The sequence below is a fragment of the Aquarana catesbeiana genome, linkage group LG08, assembly GCF_042186555.1.
Source record: "Aquarana catesbeiana isolate 2022-GZ linkage group LG08, ASM4218655v1, whole genome shotgun sequence".
Lineage (NCBI taxonomy): Eukaryota > Metazoa > Chordata > Amphibia > Anura > Ranidae > Aquarana > Aquarana catesbeiana.
Window position 1 is genome coordinate 103,267,259 of NC_133331.1, and position 8,260 is coordinate 103,275,518.

The following is an 8,260-nucleotide window of genomic DNA, read 5'->3' on the forward strand; positions in this document are numbered from 1 at the left end:
AGCTGTATGGAGATGTGGGGGCACAACAAGCTGCAGCACCAAGTCCTGTCCTGCATCCTTTCGAGTTGCAAGCAGCGTTACCCAGTGTGATGTGAACTATATATATCGTCCCTGCTCATGCTTGCTGGACCACGTGTCAGCAGTGAGGTGAATTTTACGGCTGACTGCCTTGCCCAACGATGCCAGAACATTCCCTTCCATGTGACGGTAGAGAGATGGAATGGCCTTAAGTGAAAAGTAGTAGCGACTGGGAACCTACCATTGTGGTACAGCACATTGTGCAAATTCACGGAAGGGGGCAGAATCCACCAGGCTGAAAGCTTTGACAAGCTTTGACAAGCTTGCAGTTAGACGCTGGGTATGTGGGTGGCAGGGACTGTATATTTTTATTCTGCTGCAGCAGATGGGGCAGAGAAATTTGCCGGCTACAGTCTGCAGCTGGTGGTGTGCTGCTGGCAGATGTGCTGCTAGGACCTGGAACACCCTGTGCTATACCATCATTCCTGTCAGTGGAGGCTGCTGAGAGGTAATGAGTCAGTATAGCAGGGGCAGACTGAAGTCGGTAAGGAGGAGGGGGAGAACGGACAGATTTCTGCCCCTTTTGTATGGCTTTTAGGTGCTCTTGCCAACAGACTGAGTGGTTGGACGTTAAATGCCTTGTTAAGCATGTGGTACCCAAATGGCTGGTGTTTTTGCCATGTTTGATGTGCCTGAGACAGTTTGCAGATAGCAACAGTGCGATCTGCTGCAAATGTGCTGAAAAAGGTTCAGACAGCTGAGTTTTAGGCTTTAGTGGTCCGGGAGATAACAGCTGCAGAATGTGATGGAATAGGGAGGCTGCTCTCTACTCTTTTTGGGGTTGTGTCGCTTCACCTTCAGTTTCCTCCTCTGCTCTATCTGGCACCCAAGTCACATCAGTGACCTCATCATCATCATCATCTCCATCTCCTCCATCTTCATCATCATCATTACCACTGGAGACAACTTGGCAATACGCTGCGGCTGGGGGAACACGAATGCCAGTTTGTCTACCAGTGTTCTCCCCTCTCTCTAGGCTCATGTTCCTGTCATCCTCAACCTCAGAACCAACATCTGAATCCAGTAATGGCTGGGCATCATCAAGAAGCAAGTGGCTGACGCTATGGTCAAAAATCTCAGCTGACTCCTCCATGGCTGATGTTGGGGCTATGGCAGGAATAGATGTGGACAAGGAGGCAGGTTTATCCACTCTGGCAACTACAGGGGACTGCACACTTGTCTCTGCTTGTGTGACAGAGGATGAGGAGGATGAGGAAGGTTTAGTAAAGCAGTCCACCATCTCCTCTGCATGCTGTGGCTGGATAGCACGGGCAAACTCACTAAACAGAATGAAATGATGCCCTGCCTGAGGACTAACCACCACGTCCACCTTTGCCTGTGGACACATTTGTTGCTGGCCCCCTTACGGTGCCAAGGGAACGCCTGCCTCTCCTTGTTGTCCCCCCAGACATTATTGGGAGGGAGGGGACGGTGCTTACAAGCAAATGTAAAGAAGAAGTGGAAATCTGTACATAGATTCACTTTAATCAATGTAAAGTGATGTTTGGTGCACTTTAATTTGAGTACTCACACTACACAGACACACTCCACGGATACATTATAATATACTGCAATATAATGCGCCAAACGTACAGTGACGCACAGAAGTTTATGGCATTAAACTTGCAGTAACGCGCACAGAAGTAAATGGCGTTAAACTTGCAGTAACGCACAAAACTATATGGCGTTAAACTGGCAGTAACACACACAGAACTATATGGCGTTAAACTGGCAGTAATGCACACAGAACTATATGGCGTTAAACTGGCAGTAACACACACAGAAGTAAATGGCGTTAAACTTGTAGTAACGCACACAGAAGTAAATGGCGTTAAACTGGCAGTAACACAATCAAATAGACAGCGTTCAACCGTCACTACACTGATGCTATCTGAACTGTCCCTACTCTAGCTATACACTTATGTAAAGATTACTGACACGGTCTCACTATACTACACTGGAACTATCTGAGCTGTCTCTACTCTACACTAGGGATGAGCCGAACACCCCCCGGTTCGGTTCGCACCATAACCTGCGAACGGACCGAAAATTTGCACGAACGTTAGAACCCCATTGACGTCTATGGGACTCGAACGTTCAAAATCAAAAGTGCTCGTTTTAAAGGCTAATTTGCATGGTATTGTCCTAAAAAGGGTTTGGGGACCCGGGTCCTGCCCCAGAGGACATGTATCAATGCAAAAAAAAACTTTTATAAACGGCCGTTTTTTCGGGAGCAGTGATTTTAATGATGCTTAAAGTAAAAAAAACAGTGAAATATTCCTTTAAATATCGTACCTGGGGGGTGTCTATGGTATGCCTGTAAAGTGCCGCGTGTTTCCCGTGCCCTGCACAGTCCCTGCACAAAATGTCATTTTTAAAGGAAAAAAAGTCATTTAAAACTGCTTGCGGCTTTAATGTAATGACGGGTCCCGGCTATATGGATGAAAATCAGTGAGACAAACGGCATGGGTACCCTCCAGTCCATTACCAGGCCCTTTGGGTCCTGTATGGATATTAAGGGGAACCCCGCACCCAAATTAAAAAAAGGAAAGGCGTGGGGCCCCAGGCCCTATATACTCTGAACAGCAGTATACAGGCGGTGCAAACAAAACAGGGACTGTAGGTTTGTTGTTAAGTAGAATTTGTTTGTAATTTTGAACTGGTACATTTTTAAAGTGTAGCTCCAGCCAAAAAATCTGTTTTTAAGCTTTTTGGAAAACATAGGGAAGGGTTATCACCCCTGTGACATTTGTTTTGCTGTCTGTGCTCCTCTTCAGAAGATTTCACCTCACTTTTTGTCCCAATGACAAATGTTTTTTGAAAATTTGGGGTTTTTAGTGAAGCAAGGATTGGTGATAAAGCATCAGTGGAAAGGAGAAACGTTTTTCCCATATTAACTCTTACAGGAGAGAACTTCCCTTACTATGGGGTAGATTTCATCTCACTTCCTGTTGTCTCCTTCCATTTGCAAGTAGGAGCCATTTGTAAGTTGGATGTTTGAAAGTAGGGGCCTGCCCTATATACTCAGCAGAAATTTAGGCCTTAGGTGTTGTTGTGGCCTCAACACTGTAAGTACTCACAGGGCCCTGCTGTGAAATATTAGATCAAGAATTGTAATTACATGCCCCCTGTTGAACAGGGCCAAAAAAATTGGGCCTTTGGTGATGGTGGTGCTGGTGCCACCACACTGTAAGTCCTCACAGTTACTCTTGGTGGGCGCTGGAACGGGCCCTGCTGTGAAATATTAGATCAAGAATTCTAATTACATGCCCCTGTTGAACAGGGGCTGAAAAATTGGGCCTTTGGTGGTGGTGGTGGTGGCACAACACTGTAAGTCCTCACAGTTAATCTTGGTGGGCGCAGAAACGTGCCCTGCTGTGAAATATTAGATCAAGAATTGTAATTACATGCCCCTGTTGAACAGGGGCTGAAAAACTGGGCCTTAGGCACTGGTGCTGGTGCCACAACACTGCAACCCCTCACAGATACTCTAGTTGGAACGCAGGAACGAGCCCTGCTGCAAAGTATTGCATCAAAAATTGTAATTACACGCCCCTGTTAAACAGGGGCTGAAAAATTGGGCCTTAGGCACTGGTGGCGGCGCCCAGAACCAAAAATGTTCTTACAAGCTATCAGCATGATCATTGAGGAGGAAGATGATAATTACTCAGGATAGTCACTCAGCATCAGCATAGGGTGTCTTTGAAGGGATCTGAGATTTCCAAAAAAGTTATTCGGTTACATCAGCATCAGGTGCTTGGTAGCTGGTGGTGATCCAAGACTGATTCATTTTTATGAAGGTCAGTCGATTGACCGAGTCGGTGGACAGACGCACCCTGTGATCGGTTACAAAGCCTCCAGCAGCACTGAATGTGCATTCCGAAAGAACACTGGATGCAGGACAGGCCAGTAGCTCAACTGCATACTGTGCAAGCTCTGGCCAGTGATCCATCCTCAAGACCCAGTAACCCAGAGGATTTTTGGTGGGAAAGGTGTCCAAGTCAGATCTTGCCCCTAGGTATTCCTGGACCATGTAAAACAGACGCTGGCGATGGTTGCTGGAACCGATCATACCTTGGGGCTGCGGACTAAGAAATTGTCTGAACGCATCGGTCAGACGGCCACCTTCTCCACCACTCCTTCTTTGACTGACCAAAGCCTCAGCAACACGTTGTCCAGAAACAGGAGTTCATAACCTCCCAGTCTCTGGGAACGTGTTGCACAGACCTTTCTGCAAGGCCTCCTGAAGATGTTTCATCCTCTGCTCCCTCTGCGATGGCAAGATAAGGTCCACAACCTTACCCTTGTAACGTGGATCAAGGAGGGTTGCCAGTCAGAATTGGTCCTTCTCCTTGATACCACGAATACGAGGATCCTTACGCAGGCTTTGCAGGATCAGGGAGGCCATGCAGCTTAGGTTTGCTGAGGCATTCGGTCCGGAGTCCTCTGGGTCACTAAGGACGACATGGTCCGCAGCCACCTCCTCCCAGCCACGTACAAGTCCATGTGTTTCTTGGGACTGATCCCTTAAAGACTGCTGCTGATGCTGAGTGCCAGGCTCCACCTCCATACTGACACAATCCTCCTCCTCGTCCTCTTCCTGTGTGAACGGTGGGCACGCAGGAACACTGTCTGGATAAAGGGGGCCTTGAGAGCTAAGGAAGTCCTCCTCTTCCTGCCTCTGTTCTGCCCTGTCCATTATTCCACGCAGCGTGTGCTCCAACAGGTGGACAAGGAGGACAGTGTCACCAATGCATGCACTGTCACTGCTCACCATCCTCGTGGCCTCCTCAAATGGTGACAGGACAGTGCATGCATCCCTAATCATGGCCCACTGGCGTGGGGAAAAAAAAACAAGCTCCCCTGACCCTGTCCTGGTGCCATAGTCGCACAGGTACTCATTGATGGCCCACTGCTGCGTGTGCAGCCGCTGCAGCATGGCCAACGTTGAGTTCCACCTGGTGGGCATGTCACAGATTAGGCGGTTCCTGGGCAGGTTAAATTCCTTTCGGAGGTCTGTCAGCTGAGCACTGGCATTATATGACCGGCGGAAATGCATACAGACTTTCCTGGCCTGCCTCAGGACATACTGTAAGCCCGGGTACCTGCCCAAGAACTGCTGCACCACCAAGTTAAGGACGTGAGCCAAACAGGGCACATGGGTCAGTTGTCCCTGTCGGAGGGCGGAGAGGAGGTTGGTGCCATTGTCGCAAACCACCATTCCTGCCTTAAGTTGGCGTGGCGTCAACCACCTCTGAACCTGCCCCTGCAGAGCTGACAGAACCTCTGCCCCAGTGTGGCTCCTGTCCCCCGAACACACCAGCTCAAGCACCGCATGGCATCTTTTGGCCTGCGTACTTGCATAGCCCCTTGAACGCCTACGGAGCACCACTGGTTCCGAGGACAAAGCACAGGAGGAGGCCATGGAGGAAGAAGAAGAGGAGGGGGTGGAGGAGAGAGGTGTGTCACAATCATTAGTAGTGGCATTTTGCAGGCGTGGTGGCAGAACAACCTCCAACACTACTGCATCTTGTCCTGCATCCTTCCCAGCTGCCAGCAGAGTCACCCAATGTGCGGTGAAACTTAGGTAACGTCCCTGTCCATGCCTGCTGGACCATGAGTCAGCGGTAATATGCACCTTACCGCTGACCGACCTGTCCTGCAAGGCATGGACATTGCCTTCCACATATGCCAGTAGAGCGCCAGAATCGCCTTCCGTGAGAAAAAGTGGCATTTGGGTACCTGCCACTGAGGAACCGCACATTCCACAAACTCACGGAAGGGGGCAGAGTCTACCAGATGAAAAGGCAGCAGTTGAAGTGCTAGCAATTTTGCCAAGCTAGCATTCAACCGCTGGACATGTGGATGGCTGGGAGCGAACTTCTTTCGGCGGTGCAGCAGCTGGGGCAGGGAAATTTGCCTGGTACAATCTGACGTCGGTGTACCGAAAGCAGATTGCCCACAAGTACTTGGCTGTGACACACCTAATTCTACACCTTCATTCCTCTCAGTGCAGGTCTCAGAGAGGACTGAAGGTATAGTGGGGTTGGAGATCTCAGCTGATGAGGAGCAAGGAGAGGTCCTCTTTGTTCTTTGGTGTGGGTCTTTTAGATACGCTTGCCAATGAACTGCATGGCAGGTCAACATATGTCTGATCAAGCATGTGGTGCCCAAGCGGGAGATGTTTTGGCCACGCGAGATATGCTTGAGATATATGTTGCAAATAGCAGCGGTGCGATCTGATGCACTCATCTCAAAAAAGGCCCACATCAAAGAACTTTTGGAATAACGCGCGGAGACAGCAGCGCCCTGCACATGCGGAGCTTTGGGGTGTGATGCAGTCAGTGTGCTGCCCTTAGGCTGGCTCCTGGAGGGCATCCTGCCTCGTTGGTGATGTGCCTCCTGCTCCTCCTCCTCTCTCCTATCAGGTACCCACGTTGAGTCAGTGAACTCATCATCCCCTCCCTCCTCATCACTGGAGCAAACCTGGCAGTATGCTGCAGCAGGAGGAGCATGACTGCCAGATTGCTGTCCTTCTTGGGCACCCCCTCTGTCCGTGCTCACGTTACTGCCTTCATCTAGCTCAGTATCATGATCAGAGCCTTCTAAACGCTGGGCATCCTCCTGGAGCATGTACCCAACACTGTGGTCAAACAGTTCGAGGGACTGCTCAGGAGGACATGGTGGGGCTAGGGAAGGAGTCACTGATGCCATTGAGCCAAGGGAAGAGGCCGCGTTGGCAGCTGCCTTGCCAGACAAAGTACCCTGAGCATGGGTGAGAGAGGATGAGGAGGATGAGGATGGCTTGGTCATCCACTCGACCAAGTCTTCCGCATGTTGCGGCTCAACGCGGCCAGCTGCCGAAAAAAAGGCCACGGCCACGTGCTGATGAGGATGCACCGTCTCCACGACCAGCACTGTTGCCTCTAGACACAGAGCCTGCTTGCCCTCCTTTATTGGCTTGTGACTGTCTGCCTCTCCTTGTTGGCCTTCCAGACATACTAATGGCCTGTAGCTGCCTGCGGTAGTGATAGGATCAGGAGAACACCACCAACCTTCTACAGGTAGCTTTAGGTGAACACTGTGCAGAGCTCGCAAAAAAATAACTTGTAGCTTATTTAGCTGCCTGCGGTAGTGATCGGATCAGGAAAACACCACCAACCTTCTACAGGTAGCTTTAGGTGAACACTGTGCAGAGCTCGCAAAAAACTAACTTGTAGCTTATTTAGCTGCCTGCGGTAGTGAAAGGATCACGAAAACACCACCAACCTTCTACAGGTAGCTTTAGCTGAACACTATGCAGAGCTTGCACTACACTAACTTGTAGTTTTAGCTGAACACTGTGAGGAGGACGCACTACACTAACTTGTAGCTTATTTAGCTGCCTGCGGTAGTAATAGGATCAAGAAAACACCAACCTTCTACAGGTAGCTTTAGCTGAACACTGTGCAGAGGTCACACTACACTAACTTGTAGTTTTAGCTGAACACTGTGAGGAGGATGCACTACACTAACTTGTAGCTTATTTAGCTGCCTGCGGTAGTGATAGGATCACGAAAACACCACCAACCTTCTACAGGTAGCTTTAGCTGAACACTATGCAGAGCTCGCACTACACTAACTTGTAGCTTTAGGTGAACACTGTGCAGAGCTCGCAAAAAACTAACTTGTAGCTTATTTAGCTGCCTGCGGTAGTGATAGGATCAGGAAAACACCACCAACCTTCTATAGGTAGCTTTAGCTGAACACTGTGCAGAGCTCGCACTACACTAACTAACTTGTAGCTTATTTCGCTGCCTGCGGTAGTGATAGGATCAGGAAAACACCACCAACCTTCTACATGTAGCTTTAGTTAAACACTGTGCAGAGCTTGCAAAAAACTAACCTGTAGCTTATTTAGCTGCCTGCGGTAGTGATAGGATCAGGAAAACACCACCAACCTTCTACAGGTAGCTTTAGGTGAACACTGTGCAGAGCTTGCAAAAAACTAACTTGTAGCTTATTTAGCTGCCTGCGGTAGTGATAGGATCAGGAAAACACCACCAACCTTCTACAGGTAGCTTTAGCTGAACACTGTGCAGAGCTCGCACTACACTAACTTGTAGTTTTAGCTGAACACTGTGAGGAGGACGCATTACACTAACCTGTAGCTTTAGCTGAACACTGTTCAGAGGACGCACTA